General features: G+C 37.6%; 1 protein-coding gene across 1 annotated transcript in view; it reads left to right on the top strand.

Moving 5' to 3' along the window:
* Window positions 1–10,053: 10,053 nt before the first annotated feature.
* Window positions 10,054–21,728, top strand: part of LOC131678350 (uncharacterized) — a 35,541-nt gene continuing 23,866 nt past the window's right edge. The window contains exons 1-2 of the mRNA XM_058958420.1: window positions 10,054–10,755; window positions 10,819–10,856. The gene's annotated coding sequence lies outside the window, so the exon portion shown is untranslated. The remainder of the gene's footprint in view (window positions 10,756–10,818; window positions 10,857–21,728) is intronic.

Raw genomic sequence — 21,728 nt, 5'->3', positions numbered from 1 at the left:
TTCCTTTTTGCTACATAAATTTTTGTTTTGAGGATAAGAATTTTTAATAAACTTTTTATAGCTTAAAACAGCGATTTTTTTAGGAAAAACGTTTCTGAATACAAGAAAAAATTATTATCCTTTCAACTAATCGTTAAGGTACGAGGAGTACTCATATACTAATGGAATTTTTTGAGTTTTGGGATTTTAGTTCATCTCTTGGTCTTCAATCGTGATCCCCGCAAACCTAATAAAACTAAAAAAGGCTTTCGGGGAAAAAGCCATAACTACGTAATTTTCTTGACATTTTTCTAACAAAAAGTTATGTAACCCCTTTATACGGTCTATGCAACTCTCAGTAGTGTTATCATGTGTTTTATTGCTGTGGGCAGCCGGCTGCCGAGAATTTCCGATAGATTCGAAAAATTGATTTTGAAATGCTCGGTTTGTAAAAAAAGCAACTTCAGCGCCGGGCAACCAACAGTCGGAAGTGTTGCTTATGTTTAATTGAATCAAACGGCAGGTGAACAATTTTTTTATCCCTTGCTCCTTCATTCCGACGAAGCAGTGCATTCCAAAAACAATACAATATAATGAAAAGCGATTACCATGAATATTTCAAGGCTCAGGACATATTCGGATGACCATGTTAATTAGAAGAACCGAAAATCGCCTCTAAGTACCAGTTTTGGCAGACCGTATGCACTTGTGGCGAACGCTGTGAACCATTCGTGGTCAAAAGCACCATGAGCAGGAAGTCTTACAAAACTGAGTCCCTTACAAAACGGAAAAAAAGCTGAGACAGCACGTTCAAAATCCTTTATTTTGACCTCATTTTGCGCCTTATCACTCACTCAAAACGCGATAAAAATAGTGTTTCGGTGGATTTTGCGCCCAATTACATGAAACCACCAAACTGTCCTGAACTCCATACGATCGAAACTTACTAAGACATGATGAAGCACGAATTTCGGAAGACTAAAGGAGAGGCGAAGGACGAAATGGAACGGTTGAGGAAACAGGAAAGACCGAAAAAACGTACCGGAAATGACTGCATAGGCTCTGATGAAAAATATCAATCACATCCTCTCCCAAATTTTTACACAACCTTTTTAACATGATTCTTAATATAAAAAAAGTAAAAAAATAGGTCCAACTTTAAAAAAAATCAATTTGTTTCAAATAATTGCAAATTTCATAAGTTATATAACAAAAAATATTTTTTTGTAAATTATAAACTTTTTTATTTAAAATTTTTTCCATATATCGAATCGTTTCCGAGTTATCAGTGTTTGAAAAATGTTCAATTTTTTAAACTTCAATAGTTCAAAAACTAAAAACCTGAAAAAACTACAAGGGGCAGCCCTATGGGGTTGCACGAACTGTAGACGTAGGACTATACTACTTAATGAAAAATATTTATTTTCTTAGTACTTAGTGTGTGGGAAAAAACACCCGGACCGGTGAAAAAAATCAAATTTTAGACAATATAATCACATCTCATGTATAGAACAAGCTTTCTAGTTGCTCTCAAACAGATCCTAAAAGTTCAAACACCCATGGATAACCCCAAGTTTGTAGATGTGTTTCGATGCCGCAGGATTGTAAAATGGTTAATAATACGTCATGAAAACTCAATTCTTCCGTGACAATTTTTTTTGCCTGCAAAATGCCCTGTGTGTATGCAAAGCTCATGATTTGTTGGAATATTAGCATTGATCGGAAAATGCTTTCCAACGCTGCGCATTGCATACATACAGGACATTTTGCAGGCCACCAGAAGCTGTTCATTTTACCACCGCCACATGTTCATTTTACCCAGTCGCTATAAACATGTCTCATTTTTGGACATGTTTAGAAATCAAGAATCATGTTTGAAAAAATGTGTTTATGACGAAGTATTTTTACCAGATATGTACAAAACATGTCTAACAAGAAACATATAAGGTGATTGTAATATCTCATTCACTTATTAGTTAGAAAATAATGACTTTGCTTAACGTGTTCATTTTACCGCCAGTTCCCCTACCTATCAACACATTCGCCCCAAACATTGAACCCAAGCGCACAATGCAAAATGAGTCAACGCTGATGATGATGGGTAGAGCGAAAGAGACAACTAGTACCACCACGACACTATTAGCGCATTTCACCAAAATTCCACGCGGCCTTTTCCGATTGAAAGGAACGGCCGCGCTTAGCCCATCTGTCATAATATCATGATTTTGCATAGTGAAGGGCTGAATGATAACACATTTTGTTCCAAAAAACAACCCTGCGTTATGCAACACTTTGTGCAGGTTGATTATACCAGTTGCAAGTGGGGCCAAATTCACCAAGTTCCGTAAAATTCCTTTTACAGAATTGATAAAATTGCTTAGATGAGCTAAACTAATTAATCAAATCCTGTTTTAAAAACTTCCCTTGCGTTTAAACCAAAATGGAAAGCTTATTACTACCACTACATTACTTAATTTCAAGCGCAAATTGCAAATACATGTGCTAGTTAAACCAAAAATTTACTGGCAACATTACAGCGGAATTTAGGAAGCAGTTGGAGCGGTCGCCTGTTGGACGACACAGAGTAGCGTCCCTCCACAGCCAGTGTAACGGACTTCTAGCTCAGCTACCCTGGCTGTAAAAAAACACAGCGCAGTGATCTGCTTCACCAGCCGTTCAACAGGGAACTGAGCGTGTCTGGCCAAGTCCGTTCTTTAAATAGTCGATGATGACGTCATTCATAGAAGCGTTGCGCGCTAGGTACACCAATACGTCGTACAGGGCTTGGGAAGCGCTGTCTTCAGTGTAAATGCGCGATATTTTGACAAGGTTGTATATTATTTAATTTTTTAATGCTATGATATTAAAAATCTTTGGGTTTATCTATTGGAATCTATTCTTAGAAGTATTTCGGGGCGATTTGTGCAAAAAATTTGAAAATTTATTGTGAGATGGCTGAATTATATGCGTTTAAAATTGAACCACTTTTCGTTACATACCATTTTTGTAGAATTTGCAGAGTGCACCCCCATATCGAAAACAAAAACGTAGTCTTACGTCAAAATATCATATTCAGCTAAAACAAAAAATACATGTCAATTATTTTTAGCTAAAGAATGCAAGAAAACATTTTGGAAGGAATCAAAATTTTGGTTGTAAATCTGACGTGGAATGACCCATATACTGAATTGCTGTGACACTTCGGTTTCATTCCACAAGCTATAGCCGATTTACGAATCAATCTAAAGTATCGAAATAATTAACGACTCACCCTTTAGCGAACCTGGGTGTGATATGCTAATTAACTTTGAATATGATGTCAATTTTACACAACTTTAGCACTCGAGATGGATGTATGTTCGCTGTGATCTGTCGTGAGACCAACGTTGGACACCGTCCAACTGGCGTCTATTTTGGGCTCATGTTGGACAATTTGGAGCTAGGGGCAGACTTGCGACGCATTTTTCAAAATCAACAAAATTAAATGCATTTTCTTGCCATCGAAATAAAAATTTAGGATTTATTTTGCGTTGCGTGTACGACATCAAAGCCCTGCAAGAAACCTAAAGCGGACCCTACACGGGACAAGAATATTGTCAATAAAAATATTGTCAAGACTGCTTCAATACGTCAATCCCATTTGATTTCTACATGATCAATATTTTAAAGATACCCTTACACGATCAATATATTGATCAATATTCAATTCATTGACAATATTTCTACACGTGTAGGGTCCGCTTAAAGCGGACCCTACACGAGTATAAATATTGTCAATAAATTGAATATTGATCAATATATTGATCGTGTAAGGGTATCTTTAAAATATTGATCATGTAGAAATCAAATGGGATTGACGTATTGAAGCAGTCTTGACAATATTTTTATTGACAATATTCTCGTCCCGTGTAGGGTCCGCTTAAAGCGGACCCTACACGAGCGGAAATATTGGCAATAAACCAATTATTGATCAATATATTAATCGTGTAAGGACATTTTGAAAATATTGATTATGTAGAATTTAAATGGGATTGACGTATTGAAGTAGTCTTGTCAATATTTTTATTGACAATATTCTTGTCTCGTGTAGGGTCCGCTTAAGAGAAGAGAAGACAATCGCGTAGCCAATATGATCCAGTCCTAACCTCAATATTGAACCAGCTTCTGATTGGTCGTTTTGCCAGTCAAGAGCGTTCATAATATTTTCAAACGGGGTGAAAAACAGTGCTGCTGAATTTATTTTGGCTACATTTCATATACATGAACATTTCATGCAAATTGAATAAATACCCTGAATGACGATATAACTACGTGTATTGTTAAGAAAGACACAAATAAACTTAAAATTCAATTTTTAAATGCAGCTAGTATTGTGAATTCTTGACTGAGGGTCGATATTTGAGGTACAATTATTTTCAGCAATTGTGAAAATCATGCAAATGGAATCTGGCAACGATGGATGCTTATTGTGTTTGGAATTACACTGAGCAAAATTTGCTTTGAATTTCCATAAAAACGTCTTATGACTTTCAGACATAAGGATTTTAAATGGATTTTATAAGTTTGTCTTATGATTTGGAGGGGAAATTTTCCAAATCCATCTCATATTATTTTCATAAGACAGTCTTATGAAATTTAGGAAAATGTCCGAATGAACGCCATAGGTGCCCATTTATGAAAATTGCTGATATTTATACGCAGAAAATATAGTAGAAATAATGATTTCCATAGAACAGTCTTATGAAATTCATTACAATGTTCGAATGAATGTCATAAGTTTTTTTTATGGATATTATTATACATTTATATAAAAAATAGAACATGGCTGACATTTCTCGAGCATGTTAGTAGACAAAAAATCAACAGTAAAAATCAACCTTTAGAGGATATTAGGTTTTACACCAACCGACATAACCCCAAAATGAGCCGGATGAACTTCGTTTAACAATTTTCGGTGGTTTGTTTACATGGGAGTACGTGAGTTTGAAATTAACAGATGGGAACCCGTTGCACTCGAACTCACGCAACTGACAAAGTAAACAAACCACCGAGAATTGTAAAACATGAACGTCATTCATAATGAGTTCATTAGTGTGGTCGTCTTGTTGAACTAAATTCGGGACAAATGAACCGCCAAGTGTAGATCCCTTCAGAAGATTGAAGAGAAAACTCATTAAATGGTAAAATTTGTACATAATGAGCAACGATTCGTCAATATTTCGTGAGAAACTGGGCTTAGACAACTGAATGATGATGATTGTTACTTCTCAAATGATTTTGATAATCATAAAATACGCGTCAGACACTAATTATATGCACAACTTATTTCATTTTAAATAATCGGATATCTTCGGTTAAAATCATAACCATGTAAACTGATTTAATGCTCATAGTAATTTATTCAATAACATAAAAAACAATTATTTAAAATTTTGTAGCAATTTGACAAAAATCTCACTTCTTTTGTTTGAATCAGCGGTAATCAAGAAGTGCTGGCCTGAAACTATTAGCTTCTGGTTGGCCGTGCAGGCCAGTACTGAATTCATAAGAAACAATTATGAACTTTTCACAAAAGTGACGTTTACGAAAATCAAAATACAATTTTATAGAATCAATAACAGATTTCATATGGGTTTCATAAGAAAAACTTATGAAATTCTTAAACGCATATATTGGAGCGAAGTCATAAGACTGTTTTATGAAATATATTATTTGTACGTCTATGGAGTGCATGAATAAAGATAAATGAATTCATAAGCCTGCCTATGACATTCTAAAGCGTTCAATGGCATCGTCAGAAGGCTGGTTCTCAGATGCTTTTTGCTCGGTGTACGACAGGGCCTGGTAGATAAATTTAAGAAGAGCAAGAAGCCTGTTGTCGTCTCTTCTCTTAGCAAGAAACGAGCTCTACTTCCAACAAAACATTGAACGGCGTAAAGGCTAGTTTACAGTTCGGAAAACGTGTCACGGGATTTGGGTCCCTGTGTAGCTCGGGAATTCAAATCCCGTGACGGGAAATGAGTCTACACAAAAATGACAGTTTTCTTGAAGTGTAAACCCAACCGCGGGAAACATCACGGGATTTTAAAACTCTCCACGCAGAAATCCGGCCGGGAACAATTCAACACAAATTGTTTCCGACGGGGAAAATAGTATTTTTAGAAGGTTTGCAATTTGCTGCAAGTTGGATGCTGTTTGTATTTTAAGAAGCAGCAGAGTTTTTGGTTTGACAGTTTGGAGAGATCTCGGCGGGAAATTTTCCCTGATCAAATCCCGACGCAAATCCCGTGCGAAATCCCGTGATCCATTTCCCGAACTGTAAACTAGCCTTAAAGGCTAGTTTACAGTTCAGGAAATGGGTCACGGGATTTGATCAGGGAAAATCTCCCGCCACGGTCTCTCCAAACTGTCAAACCAAAAGCTGTGCTGCTTTAAAAAAATGCATCTAAGGGCATGTTCAGGAGCGTTTTATTTTATATAGGAGTTTCAAAGTAGAACTGGAACTGAAACATTCACATCCCCAGCAGAGCGTTTTGTTTTATAATTTCGAACAGTTTTGTTTCAAAATTTAAAACTGCTATACGACGCCGTTCTATTTGTTGATGATTTTAAAACACGTTTAAATACATGCAAAGTTTTCAGCACAGGCACTTAGACCCGATAGACTAGGGAAAAATAAATTTGAATGCAGTAACGCTGAAGGTATGGCGAGACATGAATTTTAAACTGAATAGAACACCCGCTAAAACTGCTGCTGGGAGCAACAAGTTCCACTTTAAAATTTTCTGTTTTATATTATACTGTCAAAATTATGAATCTAAAACTGAAACACTCCTGAACATGCTCTAAATTGCACCGAATTTTAAACCTAATAGAAACACCTTTTTGCCCATCGGAAACAATTCATGTTGAATTGTTCCCGGCTGGACTTTTGTATGGAGAGTTTTGAAATCCCGTGATGTTTCCCGCGGTTGGGTTTACTGCCCATATAAGCATAATAGTCCCATATGGATTTTTGTCGAAAATGAGATATCTGTTGGATTCTATTCTGTATCACCACTGAATCATAATGCACAAAGAAGAATACTAGGTTTATTCAGAAAATATTGACAAAAATAACACAACATGGTTGTCCCATCCAAGGCTCAATGAAAAATGTAAATCTTGAACAGCGTTTTTCCCGGCTTGCTGTTTTTCAATATGGGACTCTTATGCATATATGGGCAGTTTACACCTCATGAAAACTGTCATTTTTGTGTAGACTGATTTCCCGCCACGGGATCGGAAAACCCCGGACTCCATTTAAAATACACAGACCCAAATCCCGTGACACGTATTCCGAACTGTAAACTAGCCTTAAGCTGGGATGGAACTTCCCACTGAGACGTCCAAAAAATTGTTTCAAAATCGTTCAACACGGGTTCAACGATGGACGTTTGTTGAATGGTTATTTGGAAGTTGTCCAAATTGGTCCAACGAACGTCCTTCATTGGACGATTTTGAAACCAACCGTTCTTATAGAGTTGCCGATAGATATCCCCTGGTTGTTTTTTTTTGAAAAGGGCCAATAAGCATACTGTCAAAATACACTTTGAAGGGAAATTCTGGACAAACCATTACTCGCCGATTATAAATCACCGAAGTAGACTAAAGAGAAAACTTTACTCTCTCATTAAATATTAACCGTTTCCGGCGAGTTACGGTTTGCCCAGAATTTTCCCTAAAAGAGAATTTTGACAGTATGCTTATTGGCCATTTACAAAAAACACGCGAGATGTTTTCTTTTTTTCTGTTGTCAAGCCCAAAAAATTGTTTCAAAATCGTTCAACACGGGTTCAACGATGGACCTCTGTTGAACGGTTATTTGGACGTCGTTCAACGTTGGTCCAACGAACGTCCTTTGGTGGGCTATTTTCAAAACCAACCGTTCTTAGAGGGTTCTGTCGTTCGTCTCACATAGCCTCTCTTTTTGCCTCACGTAGTTTACATGGACTGGCTGCATTTGACGTTCGATTTTTTGCTATTTGCATGTCTCGTCTCAGGGCGTAAGTCGTTTGTGTCCTTGCGAGGGAATGCAAAGTTAATGCAAAAATAAACAATAAATTCATTTTTCAAAATTCGATGCAAATTTGATGTAAATTTCTAGAGTGTTCTGCCCCTAGATTTGGAGACAACTTTTAGGTTTCTCGATAGCCAGTTGGTTTCAAAATTCCCATCCGCTTTTCAGCCAACGATGCCACATCCTTTTGTGAAATGTCAGTAGTAGATTAATTAAAATGTCTGAAAAAGTCTGTAGATGGTTATGTAAATCCTATTTACACTAAAATGTTACTTTAAAAGTAGATTGAAAATAGAATTCTATAACTCGTATTACAATACAGTTATTCTAGAGCAATTTTGCTAGGCACATTACTCTTTTTAAAGTTTGTAGATTTCTGGCTACGTCTTTATAGAATACTATCAAAAGTCTGTAAAATACAGATATGTCTGTAAATCTGGCATCGCTGATTTCAGATGGCAACAATTCAGTTTCAAACATTTTTATAGCAGCTGATACAACTGTCAGTTTTAGGCATTGTAAGGCCTTTATTGTTTTACACCCCTGCACCAGATGACACACGTATACCTGGGACTATGTAGCTAAGGTAAGGTAAGTGTACATACTTACGGCTGGTTGTGATGAAGTCACAGGATTTTAAAAATAATGTTGTAAAAGTACAGTACAGTGTTCTATTTTTTCTTTCCTTTTCTATTTGAAAACAATCCGAAATGATGACTAATAAAATGTATACACTAATTTCAACCCATTAAGGGCCCTTACGCGCGCAATAAAATTGTCATTACTAAGTATTGACATGACTGGAATTGTATGGGAATTCCATTATTACTCGCCTTACACGCCCTAATAAAAATAATTATACACGAATGTTAACCCATATAGTTCAACGATTTCACATATTGTTTGGATGATCCCTGGACAGGCTTGAATCATACGATGTTTATTTTGGAGGCATCCTATGATTTCATACCTATTTTATAATTCAGTCACCTGGGTGATGAGACAAAGATTTTTTTCATCACATGTTATAATATATGCTAACCCTCAGAGCGATGATTCATTATGGATTATGTAACCCACTCATCTGTCTGTGAACTTCTACCCGAATGCAGCGCATTTTTCACGCCCCCTATCCTTAGACAATCGCAAGCTGTAACCACTGAGAACTGACATACAAGTAAAGTTTTTAACTTGTGTAAGAAACTAAACTGTTGCTTTGAAATGACAACAGCAAGTAGCAACTTGCTACTGGTCGGCGCTTCGATCGGCCAGCAATCGCTATACGGGACTTGTATGCAAACTTGGATACAATGGTGACTCACGCTTGCAAACCTATATGCGACGGTGATTTTCAACGTATTTTCATTTAAATGTTTAAACAGGTTTTTCGGGAAAGTTTGTTCTTGCTTGTGTGTCTGTTCTCTATGCTGTAACTATCCAGTTTTTTACGTGGCATAATGGCGGTCTACATTGTTAAGTTCGTAATACGTTTAATGTCCCTTTTTTGACAATAATCGTTTACGTCAACCGTCCAGTGAGATTGTCATCCTACGTTAGTCCAATGCGTTGGATGTTTATTCAATGAACGCCCGACATCTTCAACTGGGCGTTGCTGTCAAGCTGGCGTAAACGATTATTGTCAAAAAGGGGCAATTAAACGTATTACGAACTGAATAATTTAGACCGCCATAATGGCACGTGAAAAACCGGATAGTGAAATCGTTTCGTGCCCTATTCTCACAGTCACGCCCCCTAGTGACTGGAAGAAAATTTAATTACTAGTTGACATGATTGGAAAAATGTGGCCCTTCAACTTCATGTTATTTCTGCGAAATTAATAATTGCCACATAAAGTAGTGAATAAGCGCCTGCACCCTAATCATGAATATTGACATGTGTGCGACTGCGGATAAAGGCCTTTTTGATCAACTTTTTCGTTCTGCCCGGTTTCTGTGTGTGCGTTGAACACTCCAAGGAAGACGGTTTTTTGACGTCGCGCTCGGTCCCGTACTCGTTTTATAGCACCTAGTACCAGTAAAGTGAATGCTGTATAGGAAATTAATTCAACACAACCATCGCGGATTCAACACGAGCGTACAAATTTTATACGAAGTTCACGTCGCGGGGCCTCACTGTTTTATAGTAGGTATAGTGCGCGAAGTGTTTTATGTCATTGCTGAAAACTGATGTGGAAAATAATATATTTTGGGTAAAACGGTACAAATATTTGCCTCGCCTGGAAAGAGTCGGGACCGCGATCCGCTAAGGAGTGCCATAGTCCTTGAGTAGTTCGTGAGCGTTGTTGTAGGATGACTTCGGAAAATCCGTCTAATTTGCCACTGCTACACTACTGCCGTGTATTTGCCTGTACCCTTTCTAACATGTACGCCAAAAAAATATAGTGCTATGTATGCTGGAGTGAAAACTAGCAATTTTCTGGTGTGTTTTGGGAAAAGTGCTTGCCGTGTCGCGTGTGATGATGGGAAATGTCTATTTTGATGAGAAAAACTTGTGTTCAGTGATTGCCGTGGGAATTCGCGACATTAAAAAATTGTGAAGTGCAAAACTATCAGCCTTCACTATTGTTGAAAAAGAAATAAAAAACGTTCTATGCTGTTTCTTTCACTTAATAAAAGTTTTCGCAATTATTGCTCTGGATACTAGCTCTGCTGCATTGATTAGGAATATTTCGTCGTATCCAGAGCTTTTATCGACAGGTAACAGGTGTACTTAAATTTATTGCAAAATTCAAAACTAATTAATGTTTGGTTTGGTTTCAGTGGCGACAATTTTTTAAACCCAATCGGATCCAGAACAGGTAATTTTGATAATTGTAACATCTGTCCTAGGTTTCTGGAGAAGTGGCGCACATATCTATAGATTTTATATTGGCATTAGGTCGATTTGAAAACGTCAACAGATTTACGCTTTAATTGACAAAAAGCTAGGTTTCCATTAGTCAAGCGCAATCCTTGGACGAAATATTACGTTATACCTAATTGTCCAGGAATTGATTTCGTGCAAGCAATTGAAATTTGATTTTCATGACGCCGTATTATAACCCTTAATTGCATGTGCCTCACTTATCTTTTATTAAGGCTCCGCCTACCTCCAAGAATGGATTGTTTCAAAAGGTTTTGGCGTTTTATAAGGAGCCCGTGTTGGACGTTCTCAGAGGAATGGCAAAGAGGCACAATTGCATTTTTTTACACCAAACAAATCGGGAATATTCATGATCAAGCAGCAGTAGGTGTTGTCGTGAACCAGTCGTCACTATTAGGACCATCTCTAAAATGGTATACCTTTGATTGAATTGCTGGGAGTACTTTATGTTACAATGATAAACTGATAGACTACATGGAGACACCATTGCTCAACATCACAGAAGGCTGACTGGATCCAATTAAAAAGTTATGGAAATTCCGGTGATCATTGTAAGATAATCATCGGCGCAACTATATGTCGAAACAAGAAGTTCGTTATGTTTCATCAACAATCCATCGGTGACAAGGTTCCATAGAGATTGTGACAGCTCATCACCTTGAGGACATTCGCAGACACTCAGTTTCTTTATCTTTACTTGTCTTAACGAGAAGCACAGATGTCGGTTGTTAAGCATTGCGTGTATCCAGTTCGTGGTATATAAAGGTACTTCATAACCTCGTGGTGCTTACTAAACGGATGCGAAAGACACGTTGTCAAGAGCACCTTAAATATCAGGGAAAGTTCTCAAACTTGATTGCCTTCGCCAAAAAATTTTAGGAGAAAGGAGATCAGAGGCCGATTTAAGGTTGGACAGAGAATGCACAAAATTCGCAAACGAAAAAAGCAGTTTTTTTCCACACCGTATGTCAGATCTTCATAAAAATCAATCAGCGTATGTAGAATGTTGTTACAGTACTGCTGATTGATTTTTATGAGGATCCAACATACGGTATGGAAAAAACTGCTTTTTTCGTTTGCGAATTTTACCCTTTCTCTGTACAACCTTAAAGCTGCCTCCTTATAGGTACAGCGGCCATCCCATGGAACGGATATTGTAATTCGCCACACTAATTTAATATATACTGTTGCGAAACTGCAAGTAAGAAATTTTTCCAAATATCAATATGAATACTACTCTTTGAGGTAGGAATAGAATGATCCATTTTTTCCAGGAAGAATTAAAAATGTTAACATTTATGTATTTTTGTCGCCTTATATATTTTGCCATATCAGCATTTTTTTTTTTTTTTTTGAAAATTCTACAGTGCAGTAATGCTTTAAGAGAAGCAGCTCTTGGTTTATGCGGAAGAAATCTGAATTATGTAGGTAATTATTAAAAATACAAATGACTCCAGGGCTTTTAGCTGACTTTTTGCAGTCTGCGGGTAGATTTGGAAGATCAGGGGTACAAATATTATATATTATATGGAGCGACACGTGACCCGCGTGGGACGCCTACTTTAACGAATAGCATATCAAATTCACAATTATGATCATTTACCTGTATTTAATTTACGCGACACAAAAACACTCATTCGCGTACACCAACGTTTGGAATTTCGCATACATAGAATGCTCTGGTGGTCAATTTGTTAAAACTTTCGAATTCAAAAAGAAACAAACTAGAAGTTTCAGGGCGCCATGAGCGGATACTCTAGTGATATGAGAAAACTCCCTCCCTTCTAGATCTGGAACATACACTCAACATCTCGGATCGCGCGAGCTTTCAAAAACCCACACAAATATGAAAGCGGTTACACAATTACACAATCAAATTTATACACGCTAAGTTGCAATCATAAGATATGCATACGCAGGCGATTAAACCCGCTAGGATACAAAAGCACAAGCTCAGCGCGATAATACAACATTAGTCACAAACGCGAATATGCAATTACGATCATCTAAGCAAGCCCACGCCCGTGATCTTGCAAATCTAAAAACGCCGCTGTGATTAGGTGACACCTGTTTTTAACACCTACGAATTTACAGCGGCAACCTCAAGTATGATTATACAAATACGCGTTCTCACGCGATAATGTATCCGTCATGTCTGGAAGCTCTCAGCGTCGGCCCTAGCAGCCTAGGTCCATGCCTTCAGTAGGACCACCCCAAAAAAAACCGCTCGCATGGACTGAACAACAAGTATCTGGGCGACATGACCAGGAAGTCTAGTGATATGAGGCAACTCACTCTATTCTAATTCAAGTTTAAGCATAGTTGGTGTAATTATTCAAGAGTCCATGCGAAGATTGCGAATGGTCACACTGTTATACAAACTAATTTGTTCACGTGAATTTACTTGTAGGCGATATCCAAACGCCCATTTGGTTAAATTCGTTAACATATGAACGCTCGAGCCCTTCGCGATAAACCATGCCCACCTACGCCCACGATCTCGACAACACCCCGGTGATTAAGTGACAACGTCAAGCGCAGACAAGCACCACGTGCTCCGGTGTTTTCTGATATCTCCTCACTATGGACAGAGGGGTGACGAAGCGTGTCCGAACCGATGATGGTACTGTCTGAAACAACAATAACCAGGCGGGAACTGCACCCTGTTCACCACAGCTAGAGCGCCGGTTTAAGTGTGTATTCAGCTACCCTTTTCCGCATACTCATGAAATTGGAAGGTACTGCATTGCCTATAATCTCAAGTCAGTCCCATGTAGCTAGGGAATCCCGTAGAACAGGGGACTGTCTTGCGATTATAAGCAGTGCATAGCTTCACTCAATCCCGCTGTCTCCAGCGCTGCAATCCAAGTAGGATTTCCTTACCTTGGTATCGAAGAAAATGCATTAACCAGAAGACGTTACTGTTTTGTCTATCAGAATATTTCTAGCTAAAGCGTTAATAGTTTAGCTGATCAATAGCACCTCCGTTTTGTGGTAGACTATCTGCAACTTCTTTTACAACAGAATATATCCCAAAAGCATGCCATGGATTAACTATTAGATTGATTTCCAAAATGGGACGCTCAAGCTATAAAGAAGCCAAGCGTTTAGGGCTATATGCTTAAGTACTTTTCTTCGCTCTGGAACGGATAATCGATCATCATCAGGAACGTTGGCTTAGTTGAATATCCACTGCACAAAATGCAATATCCATATCAGTGTAAGAATTTTACGATCACTCTGCTTCACGATGTTGTTTACAACTTTGAAAAAGGTGTCCCGCTCAAGCAATCCAGCTTGAATGTGTTCCTAGATATTGAGGGTGCCTTAAACAATGTGTCATTCCAGTCTATTATGGAAGCGACGTGCGGTCATGGAGCATTTATAAGTATCTCAGGTTGGATAAACGCAATGCTAAGTAACCGCATTCTTTGCTCGTCACTGCGACAGGCAGAGATAAAGAAGTTGAGCATTTGCGGCTGTCGTCGGGGTGGCGTTCCGTCACATTTGCGGGGGAAGCTGGTTGCCTAGGGCTTGCGAAGAAACTCAATGAGCTTGAATTTCTAGCTTACGGGTTTGCATCAGACCAATGTTTAGTTTTCTCGCAGATGATTTGTGCTATTTGTGAGTTCAACCTACCTGCTGCTTTCCATCCTTCCAGTTCTATTCCTTCCCTCCTGCTTCTCTTTTCCTTATGCTCAGGAAAATTATGAGAAGACACGACAATGTACACGTTCCTCGACCACGTAATTCCTGATTCCTGACGATAACTGTATCTGGAGTTCATTATGAACAGTACAAAATAAGTATCATGTAAGTGCTGGTAATGACCGACTTTTGATGCAAAATGTTGGTAAAATTTTCCTTCGGATTACCAGTATCTGTAAACTTTTGATTGTACCGTGAACGGCGGACGTCATTAGAATCCGGATAAAGTGGCAGATTGTTCTGTCGCTATTAGTTTCCGTATTTTTTTATGTGTGCGTATTAAAGGCGATTGAAGTTTTATGGAGCAAATTGATACAGGGGTGCTATTCCTGTCAACGCCTAACTAGCCACATGGTTCCGTTGAAAAATGGATGCTCATTTCGATACCCGCTACTAAGTCTATTTCGATCGATTGGGTATCAATTGCTGGAAAATAGGAGAGTTGAAATTTTAAAACGATTTCCAGGACCGATGTGTCGCGGTCCTTCTGTGAGGCATGATGGCTGTTTGGATTGGATCATGGGAGCAACGATATAAAAGAGTTGGATATCCCGATACCAGAATCAAGATCAACAGTTTTCCTACAGGATCTAGTGGGATAGCATAGAAGTGTGGTTCGTATTAGTTTTCGGCGACTAGCGGATGGTTAGGAATGGAGGACAAAAGATAAGTATTGTTACCCTAATTTTAAAATATAACTAGCTGTATCTGGTGCACTTCGCCACACCCATCGGAACAAAGTTAAAGAAATACTGGTAGTTGAAATATATAAAAAATTGATTGGCGAATCAACCTGCGATAAAGTCTGTAATATGTGGTCCTGCTCACATTGGCGACTTTGGACGGTCTAATTTAATTTTCCATATTGAACGATCGTGAATTTTCTACCAGAACTGAAAAGAACTGTCATACTTATCGAACAAATAACTACTCTGCACAGTAGTTATTTGTTCGATAACACAACATTCAAAACAATGACAGCGAGTAAAGGCGCTTTAACCTAGGCTTATTAGTCAGGGCAAGGTGTAAATACTGCTGTCCCATCCCAAAGGTTCAAAGGAGTGACATTAGCCTTCTTAGCCAAGTCACTCCCAACGATTTATTATATCCCCTTTAAACCTTTGTCTTAAACGATCGGTACGGTTGTCCTCGTTTCTTCCTCCTTTAAGATTCAAAACAATTCGTTAATTTGATTATTCGTTAAATGAATAATTTAAAAGCCGTCTAATTTTGAAACATCTTCAAACCCAACTCTGCACAGTAGGCCGGGCCGCTTTAGTATTTGCGATATATGAAAATATGCTTCAAATATTAATATTGACAAGAAAAACACTAAAGAATAACTGCAGTGTTTTCCAGGATGCTTTTCAGTACTGGCTGTGTAAGGGTTAGAATAGAATAGAAAAGAATAGTGCTTGTAATGACCGACTTTGTATTACCGGATGTACAACCGAAGAAAGGCGCACGTAGTTTTTTTATGTTAATTACTAAAAAGAAAAGAAGGAGGGGCAAACAAGCTGCACGAAAATAAAAGCTAATACCTAATATAATACAACCTTGAAAATGGAAGAGATGAAGCCCTGTTTGTATAAATTCTTAAGATAATAATCAAGCTAAAATATTATTATGCGTATGATAAAAAATGGTTAATATGGCAATTGAAAGTATTGTGCAAATACTATTCAAAATTTTAACGGTATATGGAAGAAAATGATTCCCAATATGATGAATATGATTCAACGGACTAGAAGTAAACCACAAATATGACAATAAATAATATGTTCTTTGTGAAGATATGACTGCCGTAAATTGGTATTTCAATTCTTGTCGTGTATTGTTAGGTATCAGATTTTTCAACCGGCATCATTCCACTCAGACAAAACCATGCGTATTCCCCACACATATGCTCTGTGGATTAGTTTCCTAGTTGGCTAATTAAACTTTAAATAAATATAGAAATTAGCTTGGTTTGTTCAAATAAATAATAAATAATAACACGAATGGCGTCGAAAATAATAAAATGTCTGCTTATTTGTAATTAGATAATAGATGAATTAATTACAATTACAATTCACCATAGAAAAAATTGGTGTCAAGTGTAGCAGGAGAAGATAGCCGTCCACCGCCACATACGCACAGGCATTTGCTGAACTCGACGAACAAACATTTAAAACTCGGTCATTCATCGGTTAAAAAATGAATTTTTGAAGAAAATTGCATAATCTTTCTGTATGCGAAAGCCAACACGCATCCATACCACAGAGAACAGACGTCCATCTTCAGCATTCAACTTGTGTAAAATCTCTAACGGTTTCGAAGGTAGTTGGGATATCCAAACCAGGTGCGCTACTGTCGGCATGTTTTTTGTGGCTGAGTTCGACAGAATTGACAGCGGTTATTCCTCTACCCAAACTACTCCGGAACCGGTTCGGACTTCCAGCATGAATCCCAGCTCAAATGCATCAACCGATAGAAATGGAATCGGTTGTTTTCTTTGAGCAAGATTCCATACTGAATCCATTCAGGATTTCGAACCGGTTTCGGAATGGATTTGACGGATAGTTGGGATAGGTTGGTGTGGCGCCGCTAGTGTTTATCCTATATTAATTCAAATGTTTATACACGTTTTTTAAAATATTTTTGTTCGATCATGGATGTCTGTTCTCTGTGTCCATACTGTGTTTTACCATTGTCAACTGTTTCCAACAAATAATAATCCTGAAATTAAGAAATCGAGTAATTCAAAAGTCAGCAAATATATAGGAAAGCAGTACTTCGAAAACAAAGAATAAATTGTAGTATTCCGATTTTCATGTTTGGAATTTATAATTAAGTATAGTAATTGTACGGTCCTACAGCGTTTTTGTACTTTTCAAGTGACATAATATAGGTTGTAGATCTCACCAAATGCAGCACAGTATAATGTATGAAAAATGTTGTATACTCTCAAAATCCTAATTTATAGCAAAAAAAATTCTATTTTTCGGAACTTTCGTCACCAAAAAAATTTCTGCGCGGTCATTTTTCAAGCGATTTTAAATTTTTTGCGTGAAAAAGAAAAATAACCTTTCCAACGGTATGCTATGTTATGTTCTTTTGTCAAAAATACTATGCGCTTTTGGAACAACAATATGAAAACAACCATAATTTTGCGGTTTTTTCATGAAAATTTTGAATGTTTCTCAACATTCTTCTAAAGAAGTTTCATTGTTTCGAACAAAATTTAGAGAGAACATTCAATTTCACTTCTAACAACTTATTTTTCCCAGTTTAACTTCACAGTTCACACACATACTTTAGAATGTATATGTAATCAAGCAAAAAAATCGTACATTCCACTAAGACCTCCGTTCGCGTATATATTGTGAAAAAAAATCTATTTTTTAAAAATTCATGCGGCCAAATTTCTAATCTGGAAAAAATTAATATCTCTGCCATTTTTCATTCGATTTTAATCACAAATAGTTGGATGCGGAATTAGATATTCTCTATTAAAACAAAATGGCATTTCCTAATAAAAACGATAAGAAATTTTCATATCTTTTATGAAAAAATAGCATACCATTAGAAAGATCGTTTCTTCTTCTTCCCAAAACACTTAGAGAATTGAAAATTGGTTGAAAAATGACCGCGTAGACAATTTTTCCGTGCCGAAAATCCTGAAAAACAGTTTTTTGCCATAAATCAAGATTTTGAGGTGTATATTAAATTGAACATACGTGGTTTTGTGTTGTAGACGACCAAAGCTACAACCTATAAAAAATCACTTTAAAGGTATATTCAATTTCATGTATTTTGTAGCACCGTGTTATAAGTAGAGTTGGGAAATGTGGAATTCCAATAATCCGGAGATAGCAATTAATAAAAACAGAAATTAACAGGATTATAAAGGGCGAACACGAAATTATTGCGACACATTCAACAGGGCATAACTTTTTTACCATTGGGTAAGAATCAACCAAATTTTGCACACTTTCTCATTGATGTGTATTGTTTACATGCTGTCAAAGTCGAAGTCGTGTTTTTTGATTCGATGAAAATGGAGGTGAACCAACGCGAGTCGAGAGAACAAATTCTTTCCAAGCACCTGGAATTTCCTGACCTGTCGCACCGGCAGTTGGGGAAAATGTTGAACATTCACCATTCAACCGTCTCTAGAGTGTTGAAGCGGTTCCAGGAGCGGTTGCCGTTGGACCACGGAAGAAAACCGGGACCGGAGAACAAAAAGACGGAGTGAAAGGTGAAGCGGATGATTAAAGCAAATCCCAACGTCTCAAGTCGTGATTTGGCTAAAAAGATCGGCATGTCCCAGAGCTACGCCCAGAATGCAAAGAAGAGAGCTGGACTACATACATACAAGGTACAGAACTTCCCAAACCGCGATGAGCGGCAACAATCGACGGCTAAAACTCGGGCACGGAAGCTCTACGAGAAGATGCTGACAAAATATGGCTGCTGTGTGATGGACGACGAAACGTATATAAAAGCCGATTTTAAGCAAATTCCGGAGTTGGAGTTTTTCACCGGTAAGAGCAAGTTCTATGTGGACGACAAATTTAAGAAGAAGAAAATGTCGAAGTTCGCCTCCAAATATCTCATTTGGCAGGCCATCTGCTCTTGCGGACTGCGGAGTGAGCCTTTCGTGACAAAGGGCACAGTAAATGGCGAGATCTACAAATCTGAGTGCCTCGAGAAGCGCCTTTTGCCGTTCTTGCAGCAGCACGACGAAGCTCCGCTATTTTGGCCAGATTTGGCATCATGCCACTATTCTAAAAATGTCCTGGAGTGGTATGAGGCCAATTCTGTCCATTTTGTTCCAAAGGACATGAATCCGCCAAACTGTCCGGAGCTGCGCCCGGTGGAGCAGCACTGGGCAATGATGAAGCGGGAACTTCGGAAGAGACAGTCAAAGACGAGAAGGACAAGTTAAGAAAATGGAAAAAGAACTGAGAAACAGGTACCGGATGACACTGTAAAGACTTTGATGGAGGGCATCAAGCGAAAATGCGTTCAATTTTACACTCAAGGCTCTATCGATTAACTTTTCTTTTGTTTTTTGAAGTAAATATATGTATAAAACAACCCTAAAATTTTGGTTTGATTTTAAACATTATAAGAAAATTGGCATGACATTTTCGGTGTCGCAATAATTTCGTGTTTGCCCTTTAGCTCTCCGGTGCAGAAAGAAAAGTCAATCCTTTGCTCCTCTCTTCTCCGAATCAAATAATTACTGGATTCTCAGACCTGAGATTTAGACCTCTAGAAGAGTTAATTCTCCAGTTCTAATGTTTTGATTTCGCTATGTTTCTCATCAGCAAACAATACTTCTGCACTAATGGTAAGCTACTTGCGACCAGTAGTTTGGTTGTGAACACAAATAGTGTTACCATTTATTTAATTAGCTAGCATTTTATGGCGACCAAGTCGGTGACGATACTGATGAAACAAAGTCGAAACACAAATTTGTTGACTAAACATTAGTTAATTACAAAAACTTTACAAAAGTTTCCATGAAAATCGATTATTCGCTATCAAATATTTCTCAATCTACTACTGACTCCAGCCGCTTGTGAAATTACATAGGTATCTTTTTTAACAATATGGTGACAAGGAAAGCGACAATTTTTGCGCTTCCGTAACAGCCCTTGATAGTGTCCCGTCCCGTTCAACTACCGAATTTTTTTATTTAGAAACAATTCGTGCCGATCAGGTCGCACTTGGCATGTTTTTAGAATCGATGGATGAGTCAAATGAGCAACGGTGAAACGGTGAAAAGTATGCAATGAATGGTAAACGAATGTCAACATTTGCAGAGCATTTAACTGGGATCATGTGCAGTGGATCTGAAGAGGATGAGAAAAACAGAAGTGATGGACAATGAAAAAGAACTTAGTGGAGTTCAGTAGAATTAGTATACATTGTCCATTTATACATATACATTAAACAACTTTCAAGCCTGTCATCTAAGAATTGCATTTTTTGCATCGGTCGCCACAATACAGCAGGCATCATTCAAAGAGACTGACCATCGCGGATGAAAAAGTGCCGAGACCTCTAAGGATACATTTCTTCACCCTCGCTTCATTCACAGTTGGGCGACTGGACAAACCTCAAAATTTTATTTTGGCTTTTTCTCAATTTAATATTTTTTATAATTGTTAATAAGCGGGATAGTATTCTTCAAATATTAAAGCTCGAGGAAGAGAATTCGATTTTTTTCAAAGGTGGTTCAAAGGTAAAATTGATGATAAATTCAGAAAAAGCTGCGTAAAACCACTGTTATTCAAACGAATGTATCATTTGAGTTAAAAATCCGATTAAGCTCAAACGGGCTTTATTTGAAAGGTTTTTCGTTGGGCTTATATTTACCCTTCGATCTAACTTTACAGGTCTTTCTTATCTTTCACATATGCATAATAAATGATAAATCGTGCATTAAATTAAAGTCATCTTCAAAGTGGTTCTACTTTTTTTAAACAGTTTGGCAAGATCGTTTGCAGTACATAATATTTGAAAATTATTGTACTTTTCGGAAATGAATGTCTTGTTTGGCCCGAAGTATGGAAAATGCGATTTTTCATGATTTCCCATGTCTAAAGGAGACGCGTGGTACTTTTAACTATCTAGGGTCCATTAAGGGCCATTCATATACCACGTGTACCAAAAAAGTTTCGTTTTTACACCCTTCCCACAATGTCCACGTAGATTTTTCTGTAGTTTTTGTCAATTAATGTAATAAAGAGGGTTTCCAGGTATTCGTATTTTGTTAGATTCTACCCTCGCCCAAATTGTCCACGTGGTATGTGGATGGCGCCTATGTAAATTATTGATGTGTCTCATAATTATCAACAATTGGAAAAACGATTATTTTGTTGAAAATTCACTTCATTTCATTTTTCGAAAGCGAATTTTCAGGTATAGTGCACTTCATATTCGTAAATGTTGAATTTTTGAGCCACCCTACGTGTCGAAATAATGAGTCACAAAAAATATTTCAAAAAAGAAGTTACATATGAATCAGAGTAATAAAATTACAAAAATGCAAAATTTTCATCCGGCTACGTGTAACTTTTGAGATTTTGTCCGACTTGTGTACGGG

The sequence above is a fragment of the Topomyia yanbarensis genome, chromosome 2, assembly GCF_030247195.1.
Source record: "Topomyia yanbarensis strain Yona2022 chromosome 2, ASM3024719v1, whole genome shotgun sequence".
NCBI lineage: Eukaryota > Metazoa > Arthropoda > Insecta > Diptera > Culicidae > Topomyia > Topomyia yanbarensis.
The sequence above is the reverse complement of the archived record's forward strand: the minus strand, read 5'-3'. Positions and strand labels throughout refer to the sequence as shown.